The sequence below is a fragment of the Pleurodeles waltl genome, chromosome 7 (assembly GCF_031143425.1).
Source record: "Pleurodeles waltl isolate 20211129_DDA chromosome 7, aPleWal1.hap1.20221129, whole genome shotgun sequence".
Lineage (NCBI taxonomy): Eukaryota > Metazoa > Chordata > Amphibia > Caudata > Salamandridae > Pleurodeles > Pleurodeles waltl.
In genome coordinates, this window is record NC_090446.1 from 1,115,530,789 (window position 1) to 1,115,545,924 (window position 15,136).

Here is a 15,136-nt window from a genome sequence, read left to right on the forward strand (position 1 = left end):
CTAGCAAGTAGTTCTCCCAATTCGGGAAGTGCCTTAATTAGGAAATAGTCAATGGGAAGGATGATTTAAGTTCCTGGTGGGGACCACATCCGTTGACACTAACTCTCAAACAAAACTCATGTTACAGCGAAATGGTGCAAGGGTGAGTGTGTAAGTGGCTTGCATCAGTTTGTGAACCAGCAAATCCATGATTTGTGACTATGGGTTGACATATTCAATCCTACAATACATGTACCATAACTTACACACACACACAAACACACACACACAGCGTACTAGTAGGTGACTACCTGTCTTGGGCTGTGTGTCCATTCACACAAAGTGGGCCGCTTATAGTGCCCAAAAATCATTGAAGATCCCCTATGTGGCTCCATTGCAAAATTGGCTGACTCATGTCCACAGTTGTCTCACAAAGTTACACATATCTACAAACACTGCATGGAAATCCTACAGCATGTGTTAAATAAAAGTAACACATATATGCAAACACTGCATGGAATTCCTACAGCATGTACTTAAATCAACCTAAGCATATATGACAACTCCTATGCTGTAAATCACTAAGCAGTCGTGAAAGTAGATACATTGTTTAATAAAAGTACTTTAAAATAGCAAAATCCTAACACTACCTACACTACATTAACCTGCCCTATCTAAACTATGACTAAACTAACATGCCAACTAATCTACACTACCTTAACTCCACTGTATCTTAACCTCCCTAACCACATCTTACTCTACTCTACACATATACCACAACAGACATGTTAAAAATCGCCCGCCAACCCCTTAACACACATAGGCCCTCATTATGTAATTGGCAGGAAATGCCGCCTACCGCTGCAGTGACGGCCGCCAACATACCGTCGCAGTGGCTACCAGCCGCCAACTGCATTATGACCGTAGAAGGCTGGTGGTATTCCGTCAACGGTCATGGCGGCGGACGGCGGTAAAGTGGCGCTGCTGCCAGCAGCAGCGCCATGCCAGCAAATAACCACATACTGTTTCATGGGCCATGATACAGCCTGGCGGTGTTCTAGCGAGGCATCCTGTCTCCTGCCGGAGGACACCCTGCAAGCAGGTAAGTCGGGATCCCCGACAGGAGAGGGGACGGGGGGCATTGTGTGCGTGTGGGGGGGGTGTGTCTGTTTTTGTATGCGTGCATGTGGGTGTGAGTCACGTGGAATGTGTGCATGAATGACTGAATGTGAGTGTATGTTGTGTGTTGTGAATGCGTGTGTGCTACATTGCATGTTAGTGTGTGTTGCGGGGTGAGGGTATGTATGTGTGCATGCGTGGGTGGATGTGGGTATGAGTGTGTGTGTGAGTGTGTATGTGTGCACGTGTGGGTGTGTGGATGTCGGGGGGGCCGGAAGAGGGAAGGGGAGGACTCTGGGGACGGGGCGGGGGAGACCCCTATCAGTGCCAGGGAACAAATTCTCTGGCATTGATAGTGCCTACCGCCATGGTTTTCGTGGCGGTACGCATGCCACGAAAACAATGGTGGTAGGCAGGGTCATAATCCTGAGGGTGGGATTGTGACAGCCACCTGGAGACCGAAGTCCCCAGCCCGGCGGCTGTTACCACCCTGGCAGACAGAGTGGTACATTGGCGGTTTGCCTTGGGCCAAACCGCCAATGTCATAATTTGGGGAAAGGTACCGCCAGCCTGTTGGCAGTACCTTTCCCCAAATTGCCTCCATCCACCAGGGTTGTAATGAGGGCCATAGTCACACTATACAAACATAAACTACACCTATGCACAAACTATACATTAAAACCTAAACAGAAATATATTTTTTGTATTTTTTATTTTATATATGTATTTATATACTTTTATAAAACACACTATACATCAAGCCCCCACCTATATATACCCACCTAAAAACGACTCACTAATAAAGTCTTAAACTAATAATACTACCCTAACCTATACCTCAGCTAAAGCATATTCTAACCTATGCTAAAATACTAAACTATAAAAACAACAGCAAAAAAGCAGGGGAAAGGCAAAAGCCTGAGGGAGTTCCAAATTTGGTCACTTATTCGGTCCACTGACTGCTGCAAAGTCTGCAACATGGCCCACAGACTAGATAGTTCTCCTTCTATTGCAGCCATCCTCTGCTTAAGTTCTGTGAGGTCTTTCAGGGCCTTGGTCTCAAATGATGAGCTCATTGCCAGGATCGTGGGCAAGGACTTTGGTGCTTGGCCGAGCTGTGAAGCTGATGTACCAGGAACCGCCACTGGTACTCCACTATGGTGCATGCCCACATCCTGGGTTGATGTTCCCTTGGCCGGTCCATGTTGCCCATGCCTGCTGGACTTCCAGGTCCCAGCCACCTTCCCTTCATCATCGATCCTCCACTTGCATTTGTAGGCCTGGGCACTTGCCTGATGTGACAGTAACGCTCTAGACTAATTATATGGGCCTTTTCTTCTTCAGCAGTCATGTAGGCTGGTGGAAAGGAAGGAAATATGTATCAGACAAAGCTGAACCTGTACATGTCACCATCAATATTAGGCTTACTTTTCTGAAACATCACATGTGAAATGACCGTCCAAAACTACATTTAGTGAAAGTGAAATTACCAATGTTCATTTGAAACATATACTTTTCCTAATGTAGCAATGCAAATGTATTCAAGTGCTGGCATTGCAGGTATATGAAATGGTAGTGTCCACACAAATAAACTCATAATCATATTAATCCAGGGACTGCGTTGGAACTGTGATTTGGTGTACACATGGAATTGAACACATGGTCCACATAGTGTCTCTGGTGTTTGTTATGCAGCATGCAACAGGGTATATTCTATGGTCAATAACCTATGTGAAATGAGTTATGTCAAGTAAGTACAGTGTGCCTCAGCATTGGTTAACTCATCTCGCAAATACACAAGGCATACACATTGCTGCCTTGACTGACTCTGTGCCAGGTAGTCAAAACATAGATGGAGGGTGGCTAGGTCCCTCCAATAAAAGAGACCTGTTGGATATTTCTCCAGTACTGACACCTGGAAATGCCAGGAATGCTAACACGTAGTTTATGTAATACATTTCCTGCAAAACCATGTGCCACATGTACCCATATTTACTCTGCCTGCACTGAAGTAGGATTCCTCACATCCTGTCAGGACCTGCCAGATCACATGTCCATACCTTGTCATGTGAACAGCTACACAAGCAATGTGCATCTGGCAGGCCGTCTGAAGATGAACCGTCCAAACCCAAGGCCAAATAGAGTTTCTGTTCTACATTGTAAAACACCCAAGACATTTGGGAAAAAGCTCCACTCTCATCTGCCCACCTCACATGTTAATAATATGGAGTACTCTGAGGGATGCTCAGGTAACCATGAGGCTGGATCACAGTTGCCAAACAACATGATAAATGTGGCCTAAGTGGTGAAACAAAGTAAATGATTCCTACAGACAATGTACTTACACCCTCACAGCAACAGATGGTGATATGCCATTTGGCCACTGTGATTGCTCTAACAAATGATTATGTTTAACTTTGCCCCCTCACAACTACATATGCAGCATCTATCATAGGAAAGAATGTTGTTTCATGATGCCTAGCCTGCTCACATGGTAACACAAGTTTATCTGATTCTGAGATTTGGCTACAGGCCTAGGTACTAGTACACGTATGGATCTCAAAACATTTTGTTTTTTCAATTTGATCATGTCTTTAGTCTTTCACACTGTACTAATCGTGGTAGCAATAATAAACCTCTTCTGCATGTATGGGCATAGTGTGATGTAAAACCACAACAGTAGAAATATTATATTTGAAAAGATGTTAACTGTGTATAGTAACCCATAAGCCTGTAATGTTGACAATTGGTAATGTTGTCTTGGATATGTGTTACAGCACAACCCCACCTCTTATCATGTTCACATGTGGATTTCAGCAAACATACTGTGTCACGAATATCTCAGTCTACCTCATGCCACTTTTCTGTCACATATTTTGGGGCAATATTTTTGACGTTTTTTCCATGGTATGGGTGCTAAACAATGGAACTTCTGTCAATCTGTAGTTATTGGGGCTGGTGATGATAGATGTGCCATAAACATCCAAACTGTAGCTGGTGAAACATTACCACAGCAAATAATGAGCCATAAATCATGTGGGCCTGCATACATTGCCCATACATGCACATTGACATTTGTCCTGGTCCATCGCACATCACTTTGTGCTACTTTATTTGTGATTTGACATGTACAGAAAAGTGGTTACAGGTGAATAATGCTACCTCTTGCACATTAGGATCACACACCATCTTTATAGAGCTGAGAAAGCATTCAAGTTACACTAACTTGTAGCACTGGGATCCTTGAAGGACTCCACCTCAGCATGGGTGTATGGTGCAGGTCCACCTACAAGACAAAAACATGGTACATTGCTCTGTGAATATTGAACATGTACACTGTATATATATGAAGCACAGTGCAATGACTTCACAAATGCATGGCATTGTCTGAATGTTGGACATGTAGCATGTGGCAAAGTTGACATGGCTTAATTAGGGACAGATGTGTGCCATGTTGAAGTGTTTAAGGAAATCATATCTCTGGTGCACACTATGCGCAAAACACCCTTCCTTGCTACATAGTGCAAGGGTGCATGGTTTTGATGGCTCTATGAACAGTTAGATTTGCCAGACCACACTCTGCAAGGAATTAATTTGGCTCGGACATGCACAACTCTATACGTGTTCTGAACAATGAAACACACACCAGTCAACATGCTAGTTTTTTTTTCTTTATTTAGCTACTTACATGTTACAAGTGCAGGGTATGTCAACATTAAACATTCCTGCTCTGTACAGGCTCATTTGTGAATTGAGTCCAAGTATACAAATACATGTATGCAAATTTATTTGGTGTGAAACACCATGTCCAACCAGTGGCGTAATGAAATCTGAGTGTGCCCCCTGTAACGTACATGGTGGGTTGCCCCCAAATTCGTGAGCCATCATGAGCTTGCAGACCAGGGGCCAACACTCCCTGCACAGTACCTGATGGGACCCCCAGGACCTCTGGGCCTCCACTGCACTGTGTAGTCTGCCAGGCCTATTGTTAGACCACTGTGAACAGGCCCCTGGGGCATCGTGTTAGCATTTTACAAGGTTAGCCTGTATTATGGCATACTACCCCTCAAAATGTGGGCCCCTTCATGCAAATAAATAAACTCCATAGTTTTGCAAAAGACACACAGCTACAAGAGTATGGAAAATATGGATGTCTGTGTGCATGTGCATGTTTGCAGAGAAGGGAGTGGGGGTGGGCCGTGTTGTGCTGGTAGAGGGGATGGGAGGAGGGGGCGCTGTGCTGGTAGGGGGGTGGGTGGTTCTGATATGGAGGATGGGTGTAGGGGTATTGGGCTTTTAGGGGGTTGGGGGAGTTGTCTGCCAGTGACAGGAATGAAATTTCCTATCACCGGTAGCCTTTCCGCCATGGTTTTTGTAGAGGTGCTACTGCTGCGGAAACCCTGGTGAAAGCTGCCTCTAAATACCACCAGTGGTCTTCAATGGACCGCCGGGTCAGAGATGCTAATCTCTGGCTCGAAGGGTCCAACCACCCTGGCGGTTCAAGTGGGGATGTGGTGGGTTGACAGAGGCCAACCCGCCACTCTCATAATATGGCGGTCTTCACCACTGGCTCGCTGGTCAGAAAACCGCCAGGGTCATAATGAGGGCCTAAATATGAAAACTGTGCTTATAAGTCACTGGTGATCAAAAGGTTACTTGAGGTCGTGAGGGGCCAGGGTAAATCCAAAATCCAAGAGAACCACGATGGAGGGTAGGGTGGCTACACAACCCACTCAGGGTCCACTGAACAGTACCTTTTATGGAGCAATGCGTCTACAGCGAGGACACAATAGATCAATATTTTTGCTGTGCCCGGAGCACTGTGTCAAAGTCGGGCCCACAGAATGTTGTTGTCGGGCCGCGTAGTCTGTGTTTTTCTACTGTCATTGTGTAGCCGCTGCATCACCCTTCAGAGATGCGATGCGCCCATTTTTCTCCAACATTCAGGCAATGTTTCACTTTTCATAGACTGCAGCTGCAGAACCCACTTCTGAGGCCCAGGACTGGAGGGCACACCTCAGGCAAGGGTAGGTTTCATAGATGGCAGAGTCCAGCAGCACCAGAAGAGTTGCAAGCAGTCTTTGATGTCCCTGAGACTGCAGAAGAACAGAGGGCAAACCAGCAAGCCCTTGAAGAATCTTGGGTACAAGGATGTAGAGTGAAAGTCCAGTCCTTCTCACAGCAAAGCAAGTAGAAAAGTGTCAGTCCCTCTTACAGCACAGCAAGCAGTAGGCCAACACAGCAATACAGTTGCAGAGTGCAAGTCCCTCCAGGCAGCACAGCACAGCAGTCCATCTTCCTGGTAGAGTGTCCTTGTTTCCAGTAGAGATCTGATTTGGTGGGGTTTGGGGTCCAATACTTATACCCAAATGTGTCTTTGAGGTGGGGGAGAATTCAAAGACGCCTTTGAAGATCACTAGGGGCCAGATGTAGGAAGGTTCCCTTTTGCGAGTTGCAAATTGCGAGTCCCAGCGACTCGCAATTTGCAACTCGCAAAAGGGAATGCAGAAAGGTGTCTCAGACACCTTCTGCATCTCGCTATGGGGTCGCAAAGACCCACCTCATAAATATTTATGAGGTGGGTCGCAGTTTGCAACCCCATAGCGAGTCTAGGCACTCACGGGGATGGTGGCCTGCTGGGGACAGCAGACCACCATGTCCGTGACTGCTTTCTTAATAAAGCAGTTTTTTTTTTTTTCTTTTTGCAGCCCGTTTTCCTTAAAGGAAAACGAGCTGCGAACAGAAAAAAAACGAAACCATTTGGTTCGTTTTTTTCAGAGTAGACAGTGGTCCATAGGACCACTACCTGCTCTGAAAACATATTTTTGTTTGCATTCACAAAGGGGAAGGGGTCCCATGGGGACCCCTTCCCGTTTGCGAATGAGTTACCATCCACTTCAAGTGGATGGTAACTGCGAGTTGATTTGCGACCGCTTTCGCGCTCACAAATCAACTCTACATCGCGATGCGGTTGCAAATAGGAAGGGAACACCCCTTCCTATTTGCGAGTCGGAATCACATTTTGCGAGTCGGTACCGACTCGCAAAATGTGATTCTGCATCGCGTAAGGGCTTTTGCGCCTCGCAAACGGCGTTTTTCGCCGTTTGCGAGGCGCAAAAGCCTTCCTACATCTGGCCCTAGGTCCCTACCCTCCATTCCCTCTACAGGGGTTTATGCAGCTCTCTGCTTAGGGAGAGGCACATCTCTATTCAGGTGTAACTGAATCAGTGCTAAGCTCTGCCCCCCCATCCAGCCAGTTAATGGCTGACTAAGGCTTGTTAAGTCACATCTAAGCTTTCATTGTGTGTGACTGTCTAGAGGGAATGCACAAAGCCCAGCCCAGCTGTCACCAACCCTAGACTTGTATTCAGACACAGGAAGAGGCACAAAATGGTTAAAGTAAGAACTTGCCAACTTTCAAAAAGTGGCATTTTCAGACTTAGAATTTGAAATTTAACTTCACCATAGGTTGTGATTTAGAATTGTGAGTCCAGGGACACCAACCTCCATATTTCTATCTTTCCCTAATTGGAAATTATACTTGAAAGATGCCTTAAGGAAATCCCAATGTAATCCTATGGGAGATATTGGCCTTCCAAAAGTGAAAAACAAATTTAAGAGTTTTTCACTACCTGGACATGTTAAACTTAAAAGTACATATTCAACTTTTCAAATACACTGCACCCTGCCCTTTGGGCTAACCACGGCCTGCCTTAGGGTGACTTACATGAAATAAAAAGGAAGGTTTGGGCCTGGAAAGTGGGAACACTTGCCAGACCGAAGTGGAAATTTAACACTGCACACCCAGGCTCTGCAGTGGCAGCCCTGAGACATGTTTGAAAGGCTACTGTAGTTGGTGGCACAATCAGTGCTGCAGGCCCACTAGTAGCCTTTTGTTATAGGCCCTGAGCATATATATAGTGTACTTTACTAGGGATGTACAATTACATTAAATATGCCAATTGAGGATAAGCAACCAGGTTTAGAGTATAGAGCTCCTGCACTTTAGCACTGGTCAGCAGTCGTAAAGTGCCCAGAATTCTAAAAGTCAGCAAAAATGAATAAGAAAATGAGGAGGAAGGCAGAAAGTCTGTGGATGGCCTTGCAGAAAGGGCCATTTCCAACATGGATAGTATCTTGGATGCACGGAGTGATCATGCACACTATATCTCCCTCTGTTTACACTCACAGGGCAACATGTGAGTTATACTGTGAATGATCTAGGTAAGCCAGCAACATACATCATTAAGTGCATGACACACACTCAGCCATCAAATCCTATCTGGTACCACACTCACTTTGGACTGTGGCAGAGGGTTTCTTTCTGAACGCATTGCAGCTACTGTTTGCGAACAAGGGAAAAGAACCTGCGAGTACTTAGGGACCTTGGTGAAGTATTCTTTAGAAGGTACAAAGGTCCCTCAAGTGGAAAAAGTCTTCAGTACAATGCACCATAGATGCACAATGGAGTCTATGCTGAATTTGAACATGAAAAATATTTTTCGTTTATTGACCTTAAAACAACAATTAGTAGGAAAACTAGGCATCAAGTGAGGTGTAATAATAAAGGCAAAGTACAATCTGGCAAAACAAAATTTGGTTGTAGCACTCAGGCATTCTTCAAGTGACATAGAATCATATACATTAATAAAGACACAGTTGTTAGGCACCCATGCTCATAACAACACAAATCAAAGAAATAAAGAAAATGAGTCAGGGTACTCCAGTCGACGATGTTTCAATTCCTTAAAACTATGCCGGGATCATCATCAGGACATCACTTGTACTTGAGGTAAGACGTTTACTACCAATGTAAGTAGATGTCTGCCCTGAAAGAGAAACAAAAAAAAAAGAAAAAAGAGAAAAAGGAAAAAGAAAAGGAAGAGAAAAAAAGGGGACGAGGGGAGAAGATAGGGGGGAAGAAAAATAGCTTGCATTAGTTACCGAGCATTCCAATGTATACAATCACATAAGTTTCCAACCCATGCATGAGCTTGTAATTGTGACAGCACATGAACCGGCCACAAACGGGATAACTGATGGGGAGGTTAGTGACGACCAATAAAAGTTGTGATAAACTGAGATTTGAAAGCACAAAAACAGACAGTGAACACCAATGGGATGCACTAAAGGACCAGTGACGACATGCAATGAAGGGGGCACAAGTACTCTGAACCACTCCAGTCAAGATCACTTCAAGGAACCATACAACTGATGTCTGGCCATACCGGGATCAATGTCAATTTAAGAAAGGGGAACACCAAGTAACCGAGTATCACCATGGAGTTCAATAAACACATGGAAAGGGGACATAAATTACTAATGCTAACCTGCAAAGAATTAATGTGGGATGAAAGCACTCAAATTAATACAACTCATCAACAAGAGTTATTGATATCGGGCCAAACCAGACGTTGGTATTCTGAAATGGCCAATAAGTAACTGTAAATTTACTGCAAAAGCCAATGCGCGTAAGCCAATGCTAACCTGGGAAATAGCAAGCTGAGCCACCACGGGGCCCGTGTTCCAAATAAATAGAAAATTATATATTTTCCCTAATGTGGATAACTGGTTATGTGCCCTGAAACACAGAAAAACACAGTGTTGTAAATCTCAGGATTTACATGAAGAACACCCAGGGCATAACCACGTCTTGCCACTGTACCTGAAGGAGAATTGTCATGAATGTAATCCGGAAAGCAGGATGCATTGCAATGGTAATCAGAAGGGGAAGTCCAGAGCTGAATGCAGAAGGCTGGTGCTTCAACAAGTCAGCGTCAGAATCAGAATGAAACCCCTGAGTTAAACGGATATTAGCGCATGCACAAACCGCAAGTTTGACCTGCCAAGTGCACCCATTTGCCAGGCCAAAACCTTCTCTTTTATTACATGTAAGGCACCCCTAAGATAGGCCCAAGCCAGCTCCATGGGCAAAGTGCAGTGTATTTAAAAGTTAGGACATGTACTGGTGTGTTGTATCTGCCCTAATAGTGAAATACTGCTAAATGTGTTTTTCACTATTGTAAGGCCTATCTCTCCCATAGGTTAACATGGGGATTGCCTTGAAATATCTTTTGAATGTCATTTCTCTTTAGAACCAGATAGAGATGTGGAGTTTGGGTTCTCTGTACTCACAATCTAAAAATACATCTTTTGGTGAAGTTGGTTTTTAGATTGTAAGGTTGAAAATGTCACTATTACAAAGTGGGCATTTTTTTGCTTAACCATTCTGTGCCTCTGCCTGTCTTCTGGAATACACGTTTGGGTCAGGATGACAGTTAGGCTGTTTGTGAATTCACTGTAGACAGTCACACAAAGGGAGCTGAAGTCTACCCTGCATATTCTGATGGGTCTTCTAGGGCTAGAGTGGTGGGAGGATCTGACACTTGCAACAAAATGGGGCTGTGCCTGTCCTTACAAAAAGCAGGCTCCAACCCCCTGGAGTGTATCTGGGACCAGGGCAGGAAAGGGCAGGATCTTGTGCACTAGAAAGACTTTCCTTTGAAGTTTGCCTACTTCAAAGGCAGAAATGAGTATGAGTCCTGGATCTATCAGACCACAACTTTATTATCTTTCTGGACTGAGGACATTCTGCCAGGAAAAAGAGCTGGACTGCCAGTGTGCCTGTTGCTCTGTTGTGCTGGCCTGCTACTTTCTGCTTCTGTGAAAGGACAGGACTTTTATTTCTACATCCTGCTTCCAAAGTTTCTCCAGGGGCTTGGACTGAGCTTGCCTTCTGTTAGTAGTCTCAGGGACATCAAAGACTTCTTCTGTCAGCACCTGGGCTTTCTTGCTAAGAGTTCTGACTTCCCAAGTGGTCCCAAATCCCGTCCTTGGACCCTTGGAAGTGAGTTCTGGTGAAAACCAAGAAGAAACCAAGTGCATCGACTCCAGAGTGACTTAGGAACTGGCACCCGGAACCGTGGTCCCCGTTGAGTGCAACAACCGCGACTGATGCCACAGGCCCGATGCCGCTGCAGTGCTTCGAAGTCTTGAGTGCTGTGTCCCCATCTGGGAAACATTACTCTGACTCCACCACAGCACCTGTGGCCCCGTTGTATGATCGCAACACCATAAATTTGACCACTCGTGTCTTGACCTGCCCGATTCATCTAGGCCCACTGGCCTGAAAGGAACCGATGTCTCGCCACTGATACCACCTCACCTTCCCTGCAACTGTTAGGAGCCAATGCATCACATCCCCTGCCTAGCATTAAGGAACCAATGCCTCACCTCCCCGGCAGCAGTAAGGAACAGATGCTGCACCGGCTCCAGCGACGCCTCACCTCCCCGACTCCATGCAACATCTTTGTCTCATCATTTTCAAAGGTACTGTACCTGGGGTCTGAGTGACCCTCGCTCTTTGTTAGAAATGGGGGTCTTTGGTTGGCAGTCAGGTTACCCCCTGTCCAAGCAAGGACCCTCACTCTAGTTAGAGTAAAAGAGAATCACCCTCAGCTAACCGATGCTTACCCCCTTGGTAGCTTGGCGCAAGCAGTAGGCTTAACTTCAGAGTGCTAGGTGTAAAGTATTTGTACCAACACACACAGTAACTCAATTAAAACACTACAAAATGACACAACACAGGTTTAGAAAAATAGGAAATATTTATCTAAACAAAACAAGACCAAAACGACAAAAATCCACAATATACAAGTCAAGTTATCAATTAAAAAAGCAAAAAGAGTCTTCATGTAGTTTTAAACACACACCAACAATGTTAGCATGAAAATGTACCTTGGGTGTGTCAAAAATAACCCCGCACGGGCAAGTGTGCATCAAAAAGGGCTTGCGATGCGTTGATTTCACTCACGAGCGAGACCTTGCGTCGTTTCTCCTTTCGTCAGGTCAGGCGCGTTGTTTCTTTTCTCCGCAGGAGAGGGATGCGTCAATCCGGTCAGCACTCTCGGGTCTGGGTAGGCCTTGCGTTGTTTTTACACGCCCAGCAGTGTTTGTGTCAGAAATTTAGCTGCACGATAAACCAAAAACCACGCAGCGTGGGTTGCGATCTCCCAGCCTCCGGCAGCGATGCTGCGCGTCGTTTCCCCAGCTCCATGCATCCATCTTCTGATCGCGTCGCAGGGCAGAGTAAGAGTCCCTCCAGAGACTCCAGGTGCTGGCAGAGAGGTCTTTGCTGTCCCAGAGACTACAAACAACAGGAGGCAAGCTCTAAATCAAGCCCTTGGAGATCTTCACAAGATGGAAGGCACACAAAGTCCAATCTTTGCCCTCTTGTTCTGGCAGAAGCAGCAACTGCAGGTTGATCCACAAAGCAGCGGTCGATGTTAAAGCAGCGGTAACACCGCCAACAGGCTGGCGGTAAAAAAAATGGGATCACGACCACGGCGGAAACTGCCATCATAGACAACCACTTTAACACTCCGACCGCCAGGGCGGTAGCAACCAACACTGCAACAGTCACCGCCAACAGACAGGCGGAAGACAATGTACCGCCCACTGTATTATGACAGGCCAATCCGCAAGCTTTTCCGGGGCGGTACCAATGACATCAAAAGCACGGTGGAAACAGCACACCGAAGGGGAACCACTCACCTTTCGACACTCCACGAAGAGCCAGGACGCATGGAACCCGAACTTCAGGTCCTCCCCATGTTGGTGTATCTACTAATATACCAGGAATTTGAACAAAATCGGCGGCGAAGACGACGGTGAGTACTGCACCTAGCACACAGGGGAGGGGGGAGGCAAAAGAGAGTTACGCACACATGTGGCATGCAACACCCCCACCCCTCACCCACAACACCATACACACTAACACATACAACAGCATTACAGATACACCCCTTCTCCCACTGGAAGAACACAAGGACAAAAGGAAATGAGTTTAACCAGTGATATATTAGAACATTTATATATAGCAATAGAATTTACCGTAATCAGTATATACATATATTTACATCATGTACAGAAGGCCGTACACTGTCCCTTGTAAAGTCCGTGGACCAGTGGTCCCACAAATCATGGGTGAAGCTCACACATGACACCTGCCTCAAAACGGAGAGAACACTGCAGGGGCATCAGGTCGAAAAAACACAGGCACCTCAGGGGGAAGGGGAGGGTGGGCACCTCAGCCGGAAGATGGTACAACGACACTGCTCCTGGAGGGGGCTACATGCCCACAGCGATGTCCTGGGGAGTGCAAAGCCACAGTCTCTCAAGTGGGTGGTTTGCCCACTGCTTGGTCCTGGCGAGTGCAAAGCCACAGTCTCTCAAGTGGGTAGTTTGCTCACTGCTTGGTCCTGGGGAGTGCAAGGCCACAGTCTCTGTAATGGATGGCTTCTTCCACTGGTTCTGGAGGGGGCATTGTGCCCAGTGTGCTTCATCCTGCCAAGGATGGGGGGAGTGGATGCATTTCTCCACTGGTTCTGGAGTTGGGTTTTGTCTCCAGTGTGCTTCATCCTGCCATGGAGGGGCTGAGTGGATGCCTTCTTCCAGTGGTCCTAGTGGGGGCTTTGTGCCCAGTGTGCTTCATCCTGCCAAGTATAGGGGGAGTGGATGCATCTCTTCACTGGTTCTGGAGGGGGCTTTGTGCCCAGTGCTCTTCATCCTGCCAAGGATAGGGGGAGTGGGATGCACCTCTCCACTGGTTTTGGAGGGGGCTTTGTGCCCAGTGTGCTTCATCCTACCAAGGAAAGGGAGAGTGGATGCATCTCTCCACTGGTTCTGGAGGGGGCTTTGTGCCCAGTGATGCTGCACTGGTGGTGTGGCAGTTCACATTCTCTCACCTGGGTGTCTGTGGACCGAGATGTTCATGGAACAGGTAGCATGATACACCATGGAGGCAGAGCCACACTCCATCCTGCAGCGACTTAGGCTGCAAACTGCTGGTAGTGCCAGTGCTGGTGGTGGTGCCTCATGTGGTGTGTCCAGGGTCCAGGACATCACCTGCAGCCTCGGATGGCTGATCACTGGGGAGGATGCTGCTGACTGACGTTGTGGCAGTGGCGGTGCAGGTGGCGGTGCAGGTGGCGGTGTAGCTGACGGTAGTTGCGGCGGTGGTGACCGTGGTACATGTCGCTGGAGGCTTCGTTCCCTGAGGTGACCTGGCCTTGCTCTTGTGTCCCTCCCCACCTTGGTAGTCGCTGCTGGGACCTTGGCACTGTCCTCTTTGGGTTTGGATGAGGCCTTGCTGGGTGGGTGTTGCGACTTTCCCCTGCTGCATGCCGGCCCCTTCTTGATCTTGGCAGGTGACGGAATCGGGTGGTCCTTCCCATCTGTAGGTGGCACACTGACAGATCGGATGGGTGCCCCCTTTGATACACCCGGACTTGCAGGGACTACAGCGGACGCAGATTTGGTGGTTGAGGTGCTGGCCTGGGATCTAGACGTCCTGGCCCTAAGGGAAGGACGGGGGGGAGAGGTGTAGGGAACAGGTTGATGTTAGTTAGGAAAAGTTTTTTTGACACACTGGGACGGGAAGATGGAGGGGGTGTGGAGGAAGAGGTAGTGGTTGTAGGAGGTGTACATCTGCTGAGTTTGGGTGAAGGTGCATGAGCCGGAGGCTGTTGTGAGGTGGATGGCTGTTGAGTAGGTGTGTGCCTGCGTTTGTGTACTTTGGGAGGAGGGCTCACAGACACACTGGGAGAGGACACCGGGTACGTGTGAATGGTTGTGGGGGTGGTGATTGCTTGTGAGTGATGTGTTGTGACTGGCGTGCTGGTGATGGAGGCAGTGGCTGATGATGTAGTGCATGCAGATGTGAGTTGAGACGATACAGGGAGGGAGGTGGAGGATGAGGAGGAGGGGGACACAGTGGAGGCAGTGGATATTGGTATGTGTGCCTGGGTATGGTGCTTGTGTGAGTGCCTGTGTGATGATGTGTGGTGCTTATGTTTTCCTGAGACACTTTTGTGTGTTGATGTGTATGCATGCTGGTCTGAAAGTGTGCTTGGGATAGGATGAGGTAGAGGGGATTGGGTCTGGGTAGTGGAAGTTGGAGGGGGGAGGCTGGACTCAGGGACAATGGATGCCATCAGTGCTGGTGCCAGAGCCTGAAATGCTCTCTGTTGGGCCGCCA